This window comes from Carettochelys insculpta, chromosome 2 (genome assembly GCF_033958435.1).
Source record: "Carettochelys insculpta isolate YL-2023 chromosome 2, ASM3395843v1, whole genome shotgun sequence".
Lineage (NCBI taxonomy): Eukaryota > Metazoa > Chordata > Testudines > Carettochelyidae > Carettochelys > Carettochelys insculpta.
Genome location: NC_134138.1, coordinates 46171274 through 46193138, shown reverse-complemented (window position 1 = coordinate 46193138; position 21865 = coordinate 46171274). Strand labels below are relative to the sequence as shown.

The window sequence follows — 21865 nt, the reverse complement described above, 5'->3', positions numbered from 1 at the left end:
TCTGGGATGGAAGCTGGAGGCATGAAGGTAGGTGTAGCGGTCAGTGGGTTTATGGTACAGGGTGGTATTGATGTGGCCATCATGTATAAGCACCGTGGTGTCCAGGAAGTGGATCTCCTGTGTAGACTGTTCCAGGCTGAGGTTGACGTTGGGGTGAAAGTTGTTGAAGTCCCGGTGGAATTCCTCAAGAGTCTCCTTCCCATGGGTCCAGATGATGAAGATGTCATCAATGTAGCGTAAGCAGAGACAGGGTGTTAGTGGACGAGAGCTAAGGAAGCGCTGTTCCAGGTCAGCCATGAAAATATTGGCATATTGAGGGGCCATGCGGGTACCCATAGCTGTGCTGCTGATTTGAAGGTATATATCGTGAGTCGTATGTGCAACATGGGTGACTTATAAAGCTAACTTATTATAGAAAACCTGGACTATGATTAAAAGTACAATCCTCAGCTTGACCCATTTCAAACAACTGCTGGGTGCGAGAAGTGTTTGTGAAACCTGAAAGACTGATAGATTTTGACCTGAGAGTTCGTTTGACTTACCTGGAAATATGCTGTTTTTCTTTCATTCTCCTAGAGCTGAGTACGCAAGTAAACTCCATTTATTCATGTCTGACTACTGGAGACATCATAGCAGTATTCTCAAAAGCCTTCTCAGTCCATCAGAAGCATTGAGCACTCTGTAGCTGATCTCCCAAATGTCTGCTGTGCACAATTTATCTGTCACCTTGCTGTTCTGTGTTTTATTACAATGATAACCTTTAAATACTATTACTTCCATGGTAACTTTTTTGAGGTTATTTCATCTGTATACCTGATGTGACTAGAGTTTGTGGCTGTTCATTTCTGACAGCAAGGTCTGCTTCTCTTCAACAATATTTCCAACATAAACATTAATTTCCTTTTCTCTCCGGAAGATATACAAGAGTCTTTGCCAACACTATATCTCAAGGGCTTCAACTTTTTTCTTGGCAGCAGAATTAATTTCTCGAAGGAACAAAGATTTGACTGGCGAAAAGCTTAATTTTTCCATGGCAATTACGGATATGAAGAGTGGGAAATCTGTGCTGCTGACAAGAAGAAAATTGAAGTAGAGCTGGCTGGAGACAAGCCCATCCCTACCCATACGCGCAAAACATGCAGCTGCAGAGGCCACCACAAAATTTATAATATAATATATGGAGATACACATCTCATAGAACTGGAAGAAACCTCGGGAAGTCATTGAGCCCAGTCCTCTGCCCTCTTGGCAGGACCAAGCATCATCCCTTTGTTTTTTTTTAAAAAATTCTATTTGCCTCAGATGATCCCTAAATGGTCCCCTCAAGGACTGAGCTCACAACCATGGGTTTAGCAAGCTAATGCTCAAACCACTGACCTATTCCCACATCTTCTGGCCCTCCCACCTCCCCATAGGCAGTGGTGAGCAGTGTAAGTGTGGGCTGGAGGACTCAGGAAGAATAGGGGGCAGCTGCACAGCTGGCAGCTGGAGAGAAGCATTGGTTTCCCCTTACAGAGTGCAGCTTCTCTCCCACCTGCTTTTGCCTAGGGTTGCCAGCTCTCCTGACCGGATGGACAAAATACAATTTGAAGCAATGGTATGCAGTCTCTTTTGTCTGGGAGAGTTGGCAAAGAAAGGTTACTCACCGTAGTAACGGTGGTTCTTCGAGATGTGTCCCCGTGGGTGCTCCACATTAGGTGTCGGGCTCGCCCGGCGCCGCAGATCGGATCTTCCAAGCAGTTTCTGCCGGACCGCGCATGCGCCGGTGCGCGCCGCTCCCCCGCGCGCTCCCGGTCATGTGCGCGATCCGGTCCCCGCCAGTTCCTTGACCAACCGCCTCGGATGCTCCTGCAAAACACTAAACAGAGATCCGGAGCGGGGAGGATGGGCGGGTAGTGGAGCACCCACGGGGACACATCTCGAAGAACCACCGTTACTACGGCGAGTAACCTTTCTTTCTTCTTCGAGTGTCCCCGTGGGTGCTCCACATTAGGTGACTACCCAGCAGTAACCCAAGATAGGAGGTGGGTAATCGGATTATGTGCAGCTTGTCCCCGAGAGGACCGCTGCCAAGAGACGGGTATCCTCTTGGAATACCCTGTGAAGGGCGTAATGTTTGGCGAAGGTGTCACAGGATGACCAGGTCGCCACTCTGCAAATGTCTTTTAGCGCAACGCCCTTGAAAAAAGGCTGTTGATGCTGCCACCGCCCTAGTAGAATGAGCCCTGGGCGTGGCCAGTAAAGGAGTCTTTTTGAGTTTGTAGCACATTTTTATGCAAGATACGATGTGCTTAGAGATTCTCTGCGAAGAGAGACATTCTCCTTTTGATTTGGGAGCGATAGAGACTAGGAGCCTATCCGTTCTCCGGAAGGACTTGGTCCTGTCCATATAGAAAGCTAGCGCCTGCTCACGTCCAGGTGTAGGCGCACCTCTTTGTTAGAGTTATGAGGCTTTGGATAAACAAGGGTAAACAATAGGTTCGTTAGTATGAAACTCAGAAAGAAACTTTAGGAACAAAGGCTGGATGCAGCCGTATGGTTACCGCCTCCTTGGAAAAACAGCGCAGGGCGGCGTTGCCATAACTGCCTCAAGCTTGCTCACCCTGCGAGCTGACGTGATTGCGAGAAGAAAGGTCGTCTTCATCATAAGGAGGCGGAGGGAAACCGTGGCCAAAGGCTCAAACGGTGGTCCCCTTTTCGCATTAAGCACCAGGTCCGAGTTCCACAGAGGTGGAAGCGGTTTCTGAGGGGGGTATAGGCTTACCAGCCCTTTGAAGAACCTGGTAACCATGGGATGGGCGAACACCGTGTGCCCTTCCTCTTCGTGTCTGAACACCAAAATGGCGGCCAGGTGGACCTGAAACGAGGATAGCGAGAGTCCTCCTCTCTTGAGGTCCAGTAAATACTCTAATATCACAGCCATAGGCACCGAAAGGGGGCTAGCTGTTTGGTAGAACACCATGCCGTAAAGCGAGTCCATTTCTGCTTGAAGGTCTTCCTGGTGGAAGTCCTCCTGCTACTTTCTAGGACTTGCTGCACTTCCTCCGTACATGTGCTCTCTAGGGAGCTGAGCCATGGATTAACCACGTTTGTAGTCGCAGGCTTTGGGGGTGCGGATGCACTATGGACCCCTGGGCTTGCGTGAGCAGATCCCGCGCCACCGGAGGGGACATCGGTGGCCGGTCCGACATGCGCAGGAATAGGGGGAACCATTGCTGTCGATCCCACGTTGGGACTATCGGGATCATTCAGGTTCCTTCCCTCCTGGCTTTCTGCAACACTTTGTGGATGAGCACTGTGGGAGGGAAAGCGTAAAGCAGGGGGCCCCTCCATGAGATCGCGAAGGCGTCCCTCAGGGACCCCCGTCCCAGTCCTGCCCTGGAGCAGAATCGTGGGCACTTCTTGTTGTGCTGAGTAGCAAACAGGGTCTATCTGGGGAAAAACCCCATGCGTGGAAAAATCGGTTGCAGCAGATCGGGACGGATCTGCCACTCGTGCGTGAGTGCGAAACGCCTGCTCAGCTGGTCTGCCTTCACATTGCGAGCGCCTGGTAAGTACGAGGCTTTCAAGGTTACATTGTTGGCGATGCAGCAGTTCCACAACCGGACTGCTTCTACACATAAGGCACGGGACCGAGCTCCTCCTTGCCGATTTATATAAAACATGGTGGAGGTATCGTCTGTACTGATCCCAACTACCTTGCCTTTCAGTTGGTCTCGAAAGTGTCTGCAGGCGTTGAACACTGCTTTGAGCTCCAGTATATTTGTGTGCAGTGACTGCTCCATAGAGGACCACAGCCCTTGCGTCACCTCTTCGCCCATGTGTGCTCCCCACCCTATGAGGGGGGCATCTGTAGTAAGAAAAACCAATACGTGTGGTTGGTGGAAGGGTACCCTTGTTAGCAGGTTCTCGGGGTTTACCCACCATTGCAGGGATTTGCGCACCTCCGTTGTGGGCGACGCCATCCTGTGAACAGTGTGTGCTGCCGGTTTGTATACGCTCGCCAGCCAATGCTGCATGCTGCGCATGTGTAACCTGGCGTTCTGTTCTACGAAACGTCGCTGCTGCCATGTGGCCCAGCGGCTGTAAGCACGTCAGAACTGGCACCATAGGGCTGAAGGTGAAGCCTTGCGCGAGGGAGCCGATGGCCCGAAAGCGAGTCTCTGGTAGATACGCCCTCGCTGTAATAGAATTTATGCGTGCCCCTACGAACTCTATGTCCTGTGTGGGGTCTATCTTTGATTTTGTCAGATTGATAAGCAGGCCGAGCGAAGAGAACGTGCCTGCTGTGACACATATTATGCGTAGTACCTCCTCCTTTGAGGCCCCTTTGAGTAGGCAGTCATTCAGATACTGGAATATAAATACCCCCTGTCTGTGCAGGTAGGCTGACACCACTGCCAAGGTCTTGGTGAAGACTCTGGGGGCTGAGGAGAGCCCAAACGGTAGGACCTTGTAAGTCGAGGGCTGCGAACCAATCTCCATCGTCTAGTGCCGTAAGGATGGAGGCGTTTGTGATCATCCGAAAACGTTGCTTGCGCAGGTACCGGTGAGGCCTCGAAAATCTAAGATGGACCTCCCCGTGAGGAAGTACCTCGAGTAGAACCCTCTCCCTTGCAGTTGCTCCGGCACTCTTTCCACTGCCCCTACGAGCATGAGATGGTCTACCTCCTGCTTGAGCCTCGCTACATGGGAGGTCTCCTGGAGGTGGGGCCCCGGGTGGAGGTCATGGCGGTGGGAGCAACTGGGAGGGGATGGCGTACCCCGTGGCTATGATCTCCAGCACCCATGTGTCTGTGGTGATCCTTTGCCACTGGTTATAAAATGGTCGGATGATGGCCTTGAGCACTGGTTTCGTGCCCTCTGGAAGCGAGTCCATGAGGGAGGTCAACCTAATGTGGTTGTTGAAATTATGGTTCGCTAGATGCGCTGCGTAATTTGCCATTGGCAACAGTAGCGTGGAGGAGGAGTAGACCTTTCTGCCCAACAGCTCTAGCTTTTTGGCATGTTTGTTTATTCCCCCATGTTGCGACGACTCCACCACCAAAGAATTTGGTTGTGGGTGGCTGAACAGGAACTCCATGCCCTTCGTGGGCACGAAGTATTTTTTTTTTTTTTTTTTTTTTCGCTCTTTTGTGGACAGGCGGAATAGTCGCAGGAGTCTGCCATATCATAGTGGCAGACTCCAAGATTGCGTCATCAACGGTATTGCTATTTTGGAGGAGGCCGGAGGTCTCAGATTTTTGAGGAGCTTATGGTGTTGCTCTTGCACCTTTGCTGTCTGGAAGCCTTGCGTGAAGGCCACCCTCGTAAAACAGCTCTTGGAACTGTTTGAGATCGTCCGGAGGATGGACGCCCCCCGGGGCCGTAGCCTCATCGGGGGAGGAAAGCGAGGAACCGCTGGGGTACGTCTTTCTGGACCCTTCCGGTTCCTGCTGATGATGGTACACCCTCTCACTAGAGGTGTGCGAGGAAAAATCTCGGGGTTCCATAACCAGTCCCCCCTGAGATGCTTAAGTCTCTGTCCCCGGTCACAATTGCCCTCGGGGGTACGAGATCGTTCGTAGGGATCTTTCCCTAGTAGATTGCCGATGGTGTCTATGCCCTGTGTGGTAGGGGCGACCACGGCAGTATAAGCACTGGTCTTGGGAAGCTGACCTAGACCACTCCCTTGGTGCATACCCTTTGCGTCTGGGGGAGGGAGACCGTCGAGACCCTGGAGAGAGCGACTTTGCCTAATAGTCCAGCGGTTCAAATCCCAGGAAGGGTGGAGGTGGTCCCAGCCAGGGTGAGGCTGGTTGCAGAAATGGAGAAGGGGGCTCCGGGTAGGCCAAGGGGGGGGGGACCCCTGCCTTCTAGTTGGAGTCTGCAACATAGCGGAGGGCTGTGAGAAAGCAACTCCACAGCCCTGTGCGGAGAGGGGCTGCAATGCCTCCTCTTATGTGCAGTCTTCCCCCTCCCTTGAGGAGGTAACTCCGCCCCTGACATACAGGGGATCCCGGCCCCGTCCGCACCGAGCTCGGCACACTCGAAGTCGGTGCCGCATGTGCGGTGTCCTTCGGTGCCGGCAGGCTGCGTGCCTGTGCGCTCTGCACCGCTGGTTTTCCGGGGGTCGGTGGTACCGGCGCTTGTTTAGCCGCCGCCCTGCCTGCGGTGCGGGGCGGCTGGCTGATTATCGAAGGGTGAGCCGCTTGCACGTGGCTCTCCGTGCCACTGCCGATCAGCTGTTGCTGCGGCTGGGGGCTGCTCGCTCCTCCCGTCCTGCTCGTTGTTGCTGCCGGCAGGGATCGGGCTGGGGGGCATACAGGGCATTCCGGCGTCCGCACCGAGCTCGGCACGCTCAAGGGCGGTGCCGCACGTGCGGTGTCCTCCAGTGCCGGCAGGCTACGTGCCTGCGCGCTCTGCACCGCCGGTTCCCCAGGGGTCGGTGCCGCTGCCCGCGGTGCCGCTGGTACCAGCGCTTGTTTAGCCGCCGCCCTGCCTGCGGTGCGGGGCGGCTGGCTGATTATCGGAGGCTGAGCCGCTTCCACGTGGCTCTCCGTGCCGCCGCCGATCAGCTGTTGCTGCGGCTGGGGGCTGCTCGCTCCTCCCGTCCCGCTCGCTGTTGCTGCCGGCAGGGATCGGGCTGGGGAGCATACAGGGGATTCCGGCCCCGTCCGCACCGAGCTCGGCACGCTCGAGGGCGATGCCGCATGTGCGGTGTCCTCCGGTGCCGGCAGGCTGCGTGCCTGCGCGCTCTGCACCGCCGGTTCCCCGGGGGTCGGTGCCGCTGCCTGCGGTGCCGCCGGTACCGGCGTTTGCTTAGCCGCCGCCCTGCCTGCGGTGCGGGGCGGCTGGCTGAGTATTGGAGGCTGAGCCGTTTCCACGTGGCTCTCCGTGCCGCCGCCGATCAGCTGTTGCTGCGGCTGGGGGCTGCTTGCTCCTCCCGTCCCGCTCGCTGTTGCTGCCGGCAGGGATCGGGCTGGAGATACTTTCCTCCGTTTCTGCGCTGATGGAGTGAGGGAGGCAGCTTTCCTGTTAAGGGCCCCGGAGGGTCCCTCCTGCTGCGGCCGCTCCGGCGCTTCTGGCTGGAGGGCCTTATCAAGAAGCAGCATTTTTTTTCTTTTTTTTTTTTTTTAAAGCCTGAAGAGGACATTGTTGGTGAGTCTTTGAGTTTTTAAGTGGGTACTTAGCACCTTCTTTGTGCCGTTTTCCCCGTCCGATGGCCTGCCTTAGCAGGAGGGCTGATAGCCCTAGCTCCTGGCCTCCGGCGCTTGTTACTGGGACTGGCTGAGCTGTCCCTCTCCTAGCTTGTTCGTTGTTGTTTGTTTGTTTTTTTTTTTTTTTTTTTTTACAAAATAACAACCGGCTAGCTTATGGTAGCCTAAGTGCCTGAAAAAAACTTTAAGAAAAAACAGATAAAGTCGTTGAATACACTACTTGGCCTTAGCCTAGTTGGATTCCGTCTGCAGCCGACGGCGGTTAAGAGGAACTGGCGGGGACCGGATCGCGCACATGACCGGGAGTGCGCGGGGGAGCGGCGCGCACTGGCGCATGCGCGGTCCGGCAGAAACTGCTTGGAAGATCCGATCTGCGGCGCCGGGCGAGCCCGACACCTAATGTGGAGCACCCACGGGGACACTCGAAGAAGAACCACCACGCAGCCTCCACCTAGAAGCCCCCTCCCCCTCTGGAGTAGGCATGGTTCTAGGTGGAGAAAGGTGATTCTCCTTTGAATCGTGTCCCCGTGGGTGCTGCACTCTGGGTATCAGTGCGTTCTCACACCGGTGCTCAGAGATTCTTCCACAGCTGTGGTACATGTACCACGGAAGCCGCATGTACAGAAGTGCTTGCTTGTGCTCTCTGGCGCATGCATGGCATTGGCTCCTCGGTTCCTTCTCTACTGTCCTCGGCTGCAGAGGGAGCCTTGCTACTCTCTGCAAAAGAGATCGAAATTCAGTTAGTTAGTTAGCTTGCTAGTGTTAGTCATTACCCTAATCCACGTTCTTTTACCCAGTTCTATATTGTTATTTAAAAAAAAAAAAGTTCATAGTTAGGTAGTTGAATATTTGCTGGGCTGCCCAGTGGGGGGTTTAAGCGGTGCGTTGCCTTAAGGATGCCATGTCTGCCTTAGACGGCCAGGTGTCTTGTACCAAGTGCCTCAGTGAAGGACATTAAACCCCAATCATTCATGCACTGCTTGAATCTGGCGGCGAGAGCCCACAAGTATCGAGCTAACAGGCTCAAGACTTTCTTATACGAAAAATCTTTATAGGCACCAGCCCTGGATGAGCCAGCGGCTACATCCGTGGCCAAGGACGAGGACTCCAAACATGTCCCAGCCTCCAAAGGGTCTCCTTTTGTTGATCTAGGCCCCTATCCTGTTCATTTTTCACCCCCGGTGCCGTCTGTATGGGCCACTCCAGAAGGGAGAATTGTACCAGGCTCCCTGGCACCTTCCTTTCTGGCACTGTCAAAAAGAGTGCATTCAGTGCTGAAACACAAACACGCGGCATTGACCTCCTCGGCACCAATGGCACTGGTGACACCCTTGGCACTGGTAAGCCCACCTCCGGCAAAGTGGACCATGCCATTGTCTGCACCTCTGCCATGCCTACCAGAAAATGGCACCATTCATTCTCCCTGGAACTGAGTGCTTCTCACACGTCTAAATGGAAATCCTTCCCCATTCTCAATTACCAGGGGAGACATCATGACACTGCCACAGGAACGGGGTATCATTTATGCTCTCTGCACCGCAAGGACCGATACTGAGGCACCCGGCTCTGATGTCAATACCTACCAGTCACCCATACACAATGGCACCACCTCACTGGCACCATTCTTCAGCATGGCCACTGGCTTCACTATCCCAATCCCACCATTCGGCATCGTCATTTGCATTTCAGGCCAGACCACTGACACCAGGTGCCAGATCTGACAGTGCAAGCATTTTCTTGTCACACCATTCTAACCCTGTGCACACTTGGCAGGATGCCCCACCAGTTCCAGCCACTATGCCATACTATCCTCCTCCCCCATGGTTTACTCACCGTTACTCCCAGCCAGAACAGCAGTGGTCCTCGTGGTCCGAGCTGATGCAGCACTGGCATACTCAGGCAGCACTGTCCTCAGTGTCAGAACTGCACCTACCTACACCACCACCATCTACAGCACAGTTCCCCCCGTCTGTGCACCCTGACACTGAGGAGTCTTCCTCTGAAGGGGAAGGGCCTCCCTTCTGCACCCATCATTCTCATTGCCAGATGATGTGGTGATTTCTATGTCACCCCCTCCCACCCACAATGTTCGGCTGTTTCAGGACCTCTTCTGTGTGGCACAGTCTTTGAACAAGGACACTCAAGAATTCCCAGTGAAGCAATATAGACTCCTCTGCAAGGTGTAATCACCACCATCCTCTCAGGTGGTGCTACCCATGGATGAGGCCATCTTGGACTCAGCCACAGCCCTGTGGCAAACCCCAGCATTCATCGCCCCCACCAGCAAATGGTTGGGCAAGAAATATTTTGTCACAGCTAGGGATGTGGAGTTTTTATTCACTCACCTATCTCCTAAGTCTCCAGTAGAGGACATAGTCTGGAATAAAACACAATCCTTTAGATGTACGACCCAAGATAAAAATAGTAAAAAATGGGACACTATGGGCTGTAAGATGTACTCCTCTGGCACCCTCCTGCTCTGTGCCACCAAGTATAGGGCCATGTTGGCTGATATGATTTCCAGAACTATTCCAAACTGCAGGAACTTGTTCCAGTGCTGTTGGAACACCAGTGACAGATACTGTCCAGCATTATTAAAGAGGGTAATACCATCACCATCACAGCTGTGCAGTTGGCCATGGATATAGGTGACATGGCAGCACGTCACCACGTTGGCGGTAGTCATGCGCCATATCTCTTGGCTCGTTCCCTTGGGGATGCCAAAAGAGCTCCAGCACAAAGTTGAAGATCTTCCATGTGACCACCAGCATCTGTTTGCTTATAAAACAGACAAGGTTCTTCATTCCATGAAAGATTCTAGGATGATGCTGTGTACATAAGGGATGTACATGCTCCCTGACCAAACAGGCCCAATACTCCCCATTTCAACTCCCTTGGAACCACTACCAACAGTCCCAGCAACAGCCCCAGTTTCAGCAGTAACGCCAAGACCACAGACCGCTCCACCATCATTTGGGCAGGCAGCATCAGGGCCAACAACCCTTGGTGTCCCATGCTCATCCCTCAAAGCAGCAATTTTGAGGGTTTGGTCGAGGATCTGATCAGTCACTTTCAACAGGGCACTGTTCAACCATTCTGCCACCATCTCCGACCCTTTCTGCATCAGTGGCAGACCATCACCATAGACAGATTAATTTTGGAACTGGTGGAAAAAGGATATTCCATCTCCTTCACCTCTATGCCCCTAACCCCCATCCCCATCCCTCTTCTTTCTCACAAGAGTCTCCTCAACCAGGAGGTCCAACACCTCCCCATTTTCAGGGTGGTCAAGCCTGTCCCCAACAAATTCTGGGGCAGGTAGTTCTATTCCATCTATCTTGTCAATCAGAAGAAGAGCAGGGGATGGAGACCAATTTTGGACCTCAGACAACTCAACAAGCATGTAATTTGTGGGCATTTCAGGATGGAGACTCTTGCTACCATTATTTCGGCCCTGGACAAGAACAGCCGGCTCTCAGCCCTTGATCTACAGGATGCGTATTTCCATATCACCATCCAATCAGCTCACAGACATTTCCTTTGTTTTACAGTGGGGCAATCCCACTATCAGTATTGAGTCCTCCCATTTGGCCTTTTTCCCAAATCTCTGGTGGTGGTGGCTGCTCATCTTCATCGTCAAGGGGTTATCATCTTCCCTTACCTGGACGACTGCCTCATAAAGGGGCCATCGCTTCCCGAAACACGACATATGTTGCACGTTACCACGCACTTCCTCCTCATTTTGTGCTTCCATATCAATTATGTGAAGTCCACGATTCATCCTACTCAGACTCTGGAATTTATAGGCATGCACACAGACACCATCACAACCACGGCATCCCTACCTGTTCAAAGATTTTGCACTTTATGTAACCTCATTCAGGCAGCGTATCTGTCTCCTACCACTACGATATGCCCCTGCCTAGTGTTACTGGGCCATGTGGCTGCCACCACTCATGTGGTCAAGCTGGCCAGGCTTCACATGCACTGCCTTCAAGCATGGCTGGACTCATGCTATACCCTGGCCAGGGACCCACTTTCCAAGTTGGTGGCAAGCCCTGTGCAGGTTCTTGCTTCTCTTAAATGATGGACATGTCCGGACAACGTTCTTACTGGGATGCCATTTTGCCAGCTGCCACCATCGGTCACTCTCACCACAGATGTCTCTCTCCTTGGTTGGGAGCACACCTTGGTTGTCACATACTACAGGGCAGGTGGTCATTCACCAAACAGATGCTTCACATCAATCTGTTGGAACTTTGAGTGGTCTGCTACACCTGCAAACATTTCCAGTAGCTCTTAGCCAGGAAATCAGTTAATATTCTTACTGACAACACCACATGCATTTATTATGTCAACTGCCAAGGGTGGGGGGATCCATTCACCATCCCTCAGCATGGAGTCCATAAGGATGTGGACATAGTGCATCCAACACCAGATCAATCCCATGGCAACATTCCTCCCCAGAGTACTCAACACAATGGCCGACAGCCTCAATTGTACATTCACAGACCATCAGGAATGGGAAATCGATACAGTGGCCCTCAGTCGGATGTTTTAGCTGTGGGGTTATCCTCATGTAGACCTGTTCACCACCAGACACAACAGAAAGTGTCGCTGGTACTGTGCCAGTGCCGGGCTCAGGAGGCACTTCCTCGAGGACAGCTTTACCATCACATGGAACTGTATGCTCTTCTGCACACACTTCCTCCCATTCCGCTTCTCCAAAGGGTGCTACTCAAGATCAGACAAGACCAAGCCTCATTATTCTAGTAGCCCCAGCCTGGAGCAGACAGACTGGATCCCCTTACCTCTTTCCTTATCCACTTCCTCCTGGCTGACCTTCTGTCTCAGGACTTCAGCCATACTTGGCATCCCAGTCCCCTCAAGCTTCACCTCCATGCATGGGTCTTCATGGCTCCACCATGCCAAAACTGCTTGCTCTGTGAGAGTAAGGAGAATTCTCATCAACAGCAGATGGGAACTGACATGCAAATCTTACCTTTGTAAGTGGCGGCTATTTTCCCAATGGATGGGCTCTCACCACTCTGTGCTGCCTCATACTGTGCCCTTGCCCATTCTTCTGGACCACCTCCTGCATCTGTGCGAGTCAGGTTTTAACCTCAGCATGGTTCAGGTGCATGCCACAGCCATAGAGGCTCTTCACCAATCCGAAGAGGGGCCTTCTTTCCTGGCCTATCCTATCACCAAGTGCTCCCTAACAGGCCTTCGGAACACCTTCCCATCAGTCCACAACCCCGCTCCCCCTGGTTGCCTTATGGGACCTTAATCATATGCTTCACTGATTTATGAAGCTGCCCTTTGAGTCCCTGGTGATGTGCTCCTGATTTCATCTGTCTATGAAGGTCGCTTTCCTTGCAGAGATCACGTCAGCCAGGCACATCAGGGAGCTTGCTGCCCTAATGGCAGAGCCTCCCTACACTGCCTTTACCAACGATAGGGTTATCTTGCATCCTCACCCTAAGTTTTTACCCAAGTTTCCCTTGCTGTTTCACATCAACGAGCCGATCCACTTACCTGCATTTTTCTTGAAGCCACATTCTGAACCAGCACATGCAGCATGGTATATGCTGGATGTCTCTTGGGCATTAGCCTTCTCTGTTGACCGTACGAAGCTGTGGCACAAGTCTCCCCAGCTTTTCCTATTCTTCACAGAGTAGTCCAAAGGCCTGCCCGTCTCATCCCAAAGACTTTAGAAGTGGGTTTCCTCCTGTATCCACACGTGTTATGCACTTCATTGTAGAGAGTTGCCAGGTGTCGTCACAGCTCCACTCAACCTGGGCCATGTCTTCCACTTCTGCTTTCTTCAACAATGTACCTCTCATGGACATTTGTAAGGTGGCCACATGGTCTTCCAGTAATATGTTTACCCAGCACTACACTCTCTTGTCTAACATTGTTTCTTCTATCCAAGTGGACCAAGCTGTATTTTCTATTGTGGCAGTGACTGAGATCCAAACCCACCTCCATTCTGTTGCTACTGATTTTTAGTCACCCAGCATGGAGCACCCATGGGGACCCTACTGGAAGAAGAAGAGGAAGTTACTCACCTAGTGCAGTAACAATGGTTCTTTGAGATGTGTGTCCCCCTGGGTGCTCCACTTCCCTCCCTCCTTCCCCTGCTTTGGAGCATCCTGCTGTAATTGTCAGGTAGAAAAGAAACGGAGGTGTCTGCGCTGCACACGTGCCAGAGAGCACGAGGAGATGCTTCTGCGCATGTGCAGCGCGAGAAACCATGGTTATGGAAGAATCTCTGAGTGCCAGCATGAGGACGCACCGACCCTGAGTGGTGCACCCATGGAGACACACATCTCAGGGAACCATTCTTACTCCACAAGATGAGTAGCTTCCTCTTCCATTTTGTGGAGGAACAACACACCCTACCCCCAATTTTGAATTCGTTGCAAGAGGGAATGTAGTCCTATTTCTGAGACAGACTGTCTTGTTGGGCTGTCGGGAAGCCGGGTGGGTGAGCTTGCAGGCAACCAGACAGATTTTTAAACCTATCTCTGTGATGTCAGAACTTTACTGAATTTTAACTAACTGTCATTGCAGAACATTGCAAGATTGACAAATCAGCAAATTCAAATGAAAAAAATGCTTTGGTCCCATTTGAGTCTTCTAGTTTTAAAATTCTGTCATCCAGTTAAGGAGCAGAAATAGTACTATGTGACTTTGTACCCAGTTACACACCACAATCTACTATGTATTTTAGAAACGTTGTGTGTCTATTTGTCCATCTGCTGGTGAGTTTGTCTGTTCAAGAACTCCTCATAAACAATAAGAGGTGGGAACACCAAATTTGGTATGTAGCTTCCTCTTGTCATAACTTAAAGCATTGTAATGGTTTCATTGTGCCAGAACAATGGGATATGTGATGAATCTGATTTTCTTATAAAATGGAAAGGGTGAAGTCTGGTAGAAGGGAGACTTATACTGCAGCATGACTACAGTGGGGGCAACAAGGGGCCTGAGATGGGAACTGGGACAGCTATAATCCCATTGACCCAGCAGGGGGCAGGAGTGGAAAAAGGGATGGTTATCTACTATATATTTCAGAAAGGTTTGAGAGTCTATTTTGTATGTCTGTCTGTCTCTCTGTCCTCCATCTGGGGGACATGCACCCCTCTGACAGCATTCCTGCTGCAGCTGCAGTGGCCATGAACAGGTGTTTCTCATGTGGCCCCAAGCTGCTGCAGAGAGAGGAGGCTGGGGTTTTCCTCGTTCCCCAGGGCAGCCTATGTACTGAACCCCTCATCCTCAGCACCACCCCAGAATAATGATTTAGATGAAGGAAAAAGAAAATGTGTTTGAGTTGAGGATCTAAGCAATGCTGGGTAAATCTAGTTAATGCATACAGGCTGATAAAACAAATAGTTGATTGCAATAGATTGCATGGAAATAACATTCCTTTGATTTGGACAGTCTTTTCCTGCTCTCTCTTAACAAAGGAAGATCAATCAAATAAAATTTAAGAGGGAAATTGATACAAGTCCTCCTTCTACTGATAATAAAGGTTCTTGGGTCTCAAAGATGAAAAAGGAAGAAAGAACAAAGAATTGTGGTGAAGCTTTTTCAATCAATCTTTTTAAAAAGAATGATAAAAAGACAAAAAAAAAAACCTGTGAGAATGAGTTCCATGTCCAACAGCAGTGCTGCTTTGCTTTTTGAGGAAGGAAAGCTTTCTGACCTACCATCCCAAGGGTTTGTAGCATGAGGCACATGGTAGGTTGTTTTCTTCTGAATCTTCCAAGGCAATGTGACATCATCACACCGGACGTTCGGACTGAGGAAAAGAAACCAAGAGAAAAGAAGACTATGAAAATCAAGTCAGAGGGCAAAACTAAAAAGTGTTTCCCCTGAGGTTCAAAAGAGTAGCTTTTAGATTTCTTTATAGTGCCCCCTTTGTGCAGCCGTAGCCACTGAGATGAAATGGCTGGGTAAGGCCAGTAGACTCAGTAGGAAAATCCAAAAGATCTGCTAAGTAAAGAAAAGCAAATTGAACACACACTCTCTTTCCTTCCTAAGATCAAAGTTGCTGTTATCTTTCTAGTGAAAGGGAGTTTGGAGACTTCCTGTTTACAGCCGACAGTTTCTTAAAGGAAGATACTGCGATGTTTTCTCTAGCCTTGACCGCTTCTGCACAGTCTAAATGCTTTGCAGGCATTTCTCATCCCGGACATAAGTTTGTGTTACATACGTATATTCTTTATCACAGAAAATGAAGTCTTGCCTCCATCTTGCAGAAAATATCTGTTGTTGTACCTCTTGTTTGTTTCAGGTAGGCATTGACTTTTTGGTTTGTTTCTGGACCCTCTGGACCATAGTGCTCAGAAGACATCTATTGTGTAGGTAGTGGAAGTAGTAGTTCCTCAGCCAAATAGTTACTGACTGCACCTATCATTTTCACCTATTGAAGAAAATCTGTGCCTCAGTAGAAGAAATTTTCATATTCTTTCTATATATCTTTTGAATGTTCCCAGAACAGACTGTAGTTCTCACAGTCTCCTGATTCGCAAGGCTTTGAACACATTTCCAAGAAAGTGCCCAAACCTGAATTAGAGTGGAAAATGCCATCTACTGGAGAATTTCCTACCTTGTATAGATTCCAAAGAGGCACCACCATGTTCACAGAACACTTTTGAGCAATCTTTTTCCATTCTATAATTTCTACCATGAACTGTCTCTGCACCTTCTAGTCTGTGCTTATGCACATATTGTACTAACTCCAGGGAGACAAGTTCATTTGGGGTTGGAGAGCAAAAACTTGCCCTCCAATCTCCCAGGAAGAAAACATCAATAATTCTGTGAAGCTAGGTGTTTTCTTTCAGTGAAAGTGAGAATGAGGTGCTCATTAAGACTAGCTATTAAACATTTTTTCACTTTATTCTACATGTCCTTCTTCCTCACTGCTCAGGATATACTATTATTTAAAGAAAATTAATGCAGTCCTGTAATAGGCTTCAAACAGAACTTTTGCATTTATAATGAGCGTTTTTGTTTTCAATAGACTTCCAAGTTAGGACTTGGAATTCAGTGACAATGGAATTGAAAAACAACCTCAGCTTTTTGTATATTCAGTTATTTTATTCATGGGTAACATATGTAACCCTTCTGCCAGTAGCAGTCGGCAGCAGCCAGGACTGGGTTCAGTATCTAGGGGTTCCTTTTCATACATCTCACACAGAACTGGCTTGAGCTCTCACCCAGTAGCCTAGGAAATTCACACACCCTTGGGTGCCTCAGAAGGGCAGTGCTTCCCCACTCACAAGTACAGAGTCTGAGTATAGAAAAGAAACTTTTAATGAAAGAGGCAAAGAAGTGACATGGCATTAGCTTGGGAAAAATACCACAACCAGAGTTCGTAACCAACCCCCCGGTGACTGTCCCAGCTCAAATGGATTGACCAACGTCCTTTGCCTCTCAGGCTCACCAGTTCAACAATGTAGAGGTCCCATGCACATACCCAAACTTTCTCCATACCCCCCTTCAAATTCTTCACTCACAGCTCTGTCCAGTCTGTGCAGACCCCGACACATTGCCCTGATGAGTTCCATCACTGAGCCTGAGGCAATGCCACCTTTGTGCTGGTCCACTTGCTCCTGCTAGCGTCCTGTCTGCCATTTTGTGAGTTTGTCTCAAGGCAAAACCCAGTGATTTCAGCTCTCAGTAGCTTCAACTGCCACTCTCTGATTTCAGCTCTCAATCTCAATTAGGATGGCCTCTCACACAAAAGAATACAGACTCCAACATCTAGCTTTTCTTTGAACAGTAGGGATAAGGACTAGTTAAATCAGGCTTATGGCTGTAGGGCCAAGGCTCAGTTTGGACAAAAGCTCCCAGCTAGCTAGTTCAACCCTTAACCCTCCCCCACACTGCTTCACAATGCTCGGATGAGGGTAGCCGTATGCCATCCATATCTTACACAGTGGTAATTACTGACCTGTACCCGCACAACAACTTCTAGCGTTGGTGAGACACCACAGTTCTTACACTGGGTGATAGTATAAACTGTGACTTTACAACAACATGTTGTTACAATAGATGAAACACCATTGTTTCATCTGCTACCCGTCAGGCTTTGTTTGCAAGGCATTACATATGACCACCTTTTCATGCAAATGAGCTCTAAAGGATACATTCTTCAAACTCCTTCAACAGGGTTGAACTCCTGCTGACACATTCCTTACACATATATGCTCTAGTGGGATATTCAGGGTTTCTCTGTCTATTGCCATTGAATAATTTATTACTTTATTGACAAACAGGCTTGCCAAAGGTAACATCCGGTGTTACGTAAGTATATAATTTTTGAGAAAGCATTGATCACCTAAGCATTTATTTCACTCTGTAGGCTAAGTAATCTAATAATTGTGTTAGTGCTATTAAAATGGATCTACTGATGTTTGCTCTTTGAGGAGCAATTAATAGCACATACTCTTACAGTACATTTTCTTGGAATACATATCCTCTAATACTGAAGACTCCTTACCAGCGATAATAGAGAATTTTTCTGTGATTATTTTCTTGTTAAATAGAACCAAAAATTTCTGTAGAAATTAAAGCATACAACAGTTTGGATGCATTTACAAAACAAAGATGTTTGTAATTGGACTGTCTTTTCGTAAAATAAAGCGCTCTACATGGATGAGGGTCTGGTTGCTGTTTTTGTTTTGTTTATTGCTTGATGAGGTAGCAGATGTCAATGTAGACATGAAGGGCCATTTATTAGTAGAATTAGATCTTTAGTTTCTAACCTGAAAACTTAAACACTTGTTCCTCCTTCTGGCTGCTCATTGGAACATACAGTTTACGAGACCTGATTTTGCTTCCACTGACGTCAGTTCATATTTTGCCCTAGTGGTCAGTAAGAAAAATCAGGATTAAACCCATAAATGGTAGGGTTTACAAGACCACTGAATCATCTAGTTATGTTTATATTTTGTGTATTTTCTCTATTGTCCCACTAAAGTTTGTTCTTTCCCTTGTTAAATATAGACATTGAACACTGTGGTAGCCTGTTCCACTGCATAGTTTTCTCTCTTAAGGACTTTCCCTGATATCTAACCTAAACCTTTTCCTTCAGTGACAGGATATTGATCTTTCTCCTGACATCTTCTGAGAGTGAAGAATTTCTCTCCTTCATTTATATTGTTACCTTTAAGGATTTTTAGACTTCACTCGTATGCCCCATGAGTCTTCTGTTTTCCAGACTATAAAATTGTATTTCCAGTGTGCTCTGCTGCCACTGCAGCACCAAACCCTGTTTTCTAAAACTATTTCTAAGTATTTCTGCGTAACGTGCATTTGTGCATCTGTACTGCAGTGCTTAGGAAGGGGCGCTGGTGTCGGTGTTAGATAAGAGGGAATTGCTAACCTCTCTACCCGCTTTGGGCAGCCCCAGCTAGCGCAACTGGGGGTGAGGCTGCCAGACACCAGCTGTCCGAATCCTCAAGGTCCTAGGCCAGAGATGTTAAGGAGGGATGGCGGAGACCCGGCGACGTAAGATCGCCCCGCCCCTCTGCAGATTGCCCCCACCCACCTCCGGCAGGGAGACCCGGGGTTGTGCACGTACCCTTGCTGCTGTACGGTGGAACTTTCCCCTGGCAGGCAGTGGCTAGCTACTAGGGCAAGGTTGAGGCAAAAGAGGGAGGCTTTAGGTACGGACTTGGTTGAACTATTAATTCTATTTATTTAACAGAGCCAACAACAAGCAAACAGGCAACAACACACATAAAACAGGCACATAAAACAATTCATAATAACTGCTATAGACTAACAAACACTTACTATAATTAATATTAACTCCATAAAGGCAGCCTGTGGGACTTTCTTTATTTCACCAGAAGGTAAAGCGTGAGGTTAAAAGAAGACTGTTAGGGAAGAGGTATAAGGGGCTTTGATATTTTAGCTCCGAGCAGGGGGAGCGTGCTACTCCTCCCCCTATACGCTCCGGTTGGGTTGCTAAGCTGACCTATTGGAGGCCTTAGGGCTGTGCCTTCTAAGGCCTCCTCCCAGCTGGGTGAGTTTCTTTGGCCTCCCCAGCTGAGGCTTGGAGAATTGGGATAGGTAATAGGGTTAGGTTAAATGCAGGGTAGACTCGGGGAAGCGGGAGGCTGGGCCTCCACCGTTTTGACCCACCTGCATAATAAATTAATGAAAATAACAATTAAATATGTGCTAATGGCTAACTTTAATAACTAAGCTAAACTATAACTGATTTAAACTGAACTATTAATACAAGTGTACAGCCTTGTGTTTGTTTCCCCTTTTGGGTCAGTGTTTATATATGGGCAGTTGGGCCCGGCCTTAGGGTCGAGCCCCTGGGTGTAACCCTTCCCTGGCCCTGGAAGGGCGCAGCCCGGGTTGCGACCCCGAACCCCCCTGATAGGGGACCCAGTACCCAAATGTCCGTGGTAAGATAAAATGTTTAGAGTGGATTGTCAAAAGGTCCTGGGCTGTGCCACAGGCCTATAGGTAAGTTACGTGTCCTGAAGGTTGTCCAGTCCGGTAGTAGTCACGTCCGGAGTGTATGTAGATCCAGGCACCGACGCCGGGGAGCGCTGATGGTAGTGGTGGCGGACCCCTAGTTGCGTCACCGGGTACGCAGTACCCCCACAAAAGTGGGGGCCAGTTCGCCACCCGGTGACTTGGCCAAGGGGCCCGTTTGCCGCTCCCCGGCGCAATGCACAGCTCGGATGCGCTGGGGCGCGCTGGGGCGTTGGCGCCGCTTCTGCCACGATAGGCTCCTGAGGTGACCTGGAGCTCCGGTGTCCCTCAGTTAGCACCGCCTAAAGGGCAGGTGTGCTGTAGTGTTTTCAGCTCTGGCACCGCCTGAGGGCAGGTGACGCAGTGATTTTTCAGCTCTGAGGGGCGCCTGAGGGCAGGAGCCGCAGTGATTTTAGCTCTTTGCTCTCTTCCTGAGCTGGCCTAAGGGTCAGCGGATGTTCTTCTTCGAGTGTCCCCGTGGGTGCTCCACATTAGGTGTCGGGCTCGCCCGGCGCCGCAGATCGGATCTTCCAAGCAGTTTCTGCCGGACCGCGCATGCGCCGGTGCGCGCCACTCCCCCGCGCGCTCCCGGCCACGTGCGCGATCCGGTCCCCGCCAGTTCCTCTTAACCGCCGTCGGCTGCAGACGGAATCCGACTAGGCTAAGGCCAAATAGCGTATTCAATGGCTTTAAATGTTTTTCTTTCAAAGTTTTTTTCAGATACTTAGGCTACTATGAGTAGCCGGTTGTTATTTTGCAAAAAAAAAAAAAAAAAGAACAAACAACAACAAACAAACTACGAGCGGGACAGCTTCAGCCAGTCCCAGTAACAACCGCCGGAGGCCAGGAGCTACGGCCATCAGCCCTCCTGCTGGGGCAGGCCATCGGACGGGGAAAACAACGCAAAGAAGGTGCTAAGTACCCACTTAATAAAACTCAAAGACTCACCAACAATGTCCTCTTCAGGCTTTAAAAAATGTGAGTCCTGCCGAGAGGCGATTAAGGAGAGACAGGGAGATGCGGCTTAAAATGCTGCTTTTGATAAGGCCCTCCAGCCAGACGTGCCGGAGCGGCCGCAGCAGGAGAGACCCTCCGGGGCCCATAAAAGGAAAGCTGCCTCCCTCACTCCATCAGCGCAGAAACGGAGGAAAGTCTCCCCAACCCGATCCCTGCCGGCAGCAACAGCGAGCGGGACGGGAGGAGCGCACAGCCCCCAGCCGCAGCAACAGCTGATCGGCGGCGGCAGGGAGAGCCACGTGGAAGCGGCTCAGCCTCCAATGATCAGCCAGCCGCCCCGCACCGCAAGCAGGGCAGCGGCTTAAAACTGCTTTTCATAAGGCCCTCCAGCCAGACGTGCCGGAGCGGCCGCAGCAGGAGGGACCCTGCGGGGCCCATAAAAGGAAAGCTGCCAAAAACGGAGGAAAGCCTCCCCAGCCCGATCCCTGCCGGCAACAATAGCGAGCGGGACGGGAGGAGCGAGCAGCCCCCACCCGCAGCAACAGCTGATCGGCGGCGGCACGGAGAGCCACGTGGAAGCGGCTCAGCCTCCGATAATCAGCCAGCCGCCCCGCACCGCAGGCAGGGCGGCGGCTAAACAAGCGCCGGTACCGGCGGCACCACAGGCAGCGGCACCGACCCCCGGGGAACCGGCGGTGCAGAGCGCGCAGGCACGCAGCCTGCAGGCACCGGAGCACACCGCACCTGCGGCACCGCCCTCCAGCGTGCCGAGCTCGGTGCGCACGGGGCCGGGATCCCCTGTACGTCAGGGGGCAGAGTTACCTCCTCAAGGGAGGGGAAAGGCTGCACACAAGAGGAGGCATTGCAGCCCCTCTCCGCACAGGGCTGTGGAGTTGCTTTCTCACAGCCCTCCGCTTATGTTACAGACTCCAACCAGAAGGCAGGGGTCCCCCCTAGCCTACCCGGAGCCCCCTTCTCCATTTTTTTGCAACCAGCCTCACCCTGGCTGGGACCACCTTCACCCTTCCTGGGGTTTGAACTGCTGGACTATTATGCAAAATCGCTCTCTCCAGCCCTCCCCCAGACGCAGAGGGTATGCACCAAGGGAGTGGTCTAGGTCACCTTCCCAAGAACAGTGCCTATACTGCCATGGTCGCCCCTACCACGCGGGGCATAGACACCATCGGCTATCTACCAGG

General features: G+C 50.7%; 1 protein-coding gene and 1 long non-coding RNA gene across 6 annotated transcripts in view; one reads left to right on the top strand and one right to left on the bottom strand.

The window, feature by feature from the left end:
- The window catches only part of CPQ (carboxypeptidase Q), a 352558-nt gene that overhangs the window by 105424 nt on the left and 225269 nt on the right, over positions 1–21865 (top strand). The gene's annotated exons all lie outside the window — the stretch shown is intronic.
- On the bottom strand, positions 7899–13154 carry LOC142008485 (uncharacterized). The gene is made up of 4 exons (XR_012644160.1): positions 12738–13154; positions 12011–12142; positions 9545–9576; positions 7899–7916 (listed from the first exon to the last, which is right to left on the bottom strand). It is a non-coding gene; the product is annotated as an uncharacterized LOC142008485 (long non-coding RNA).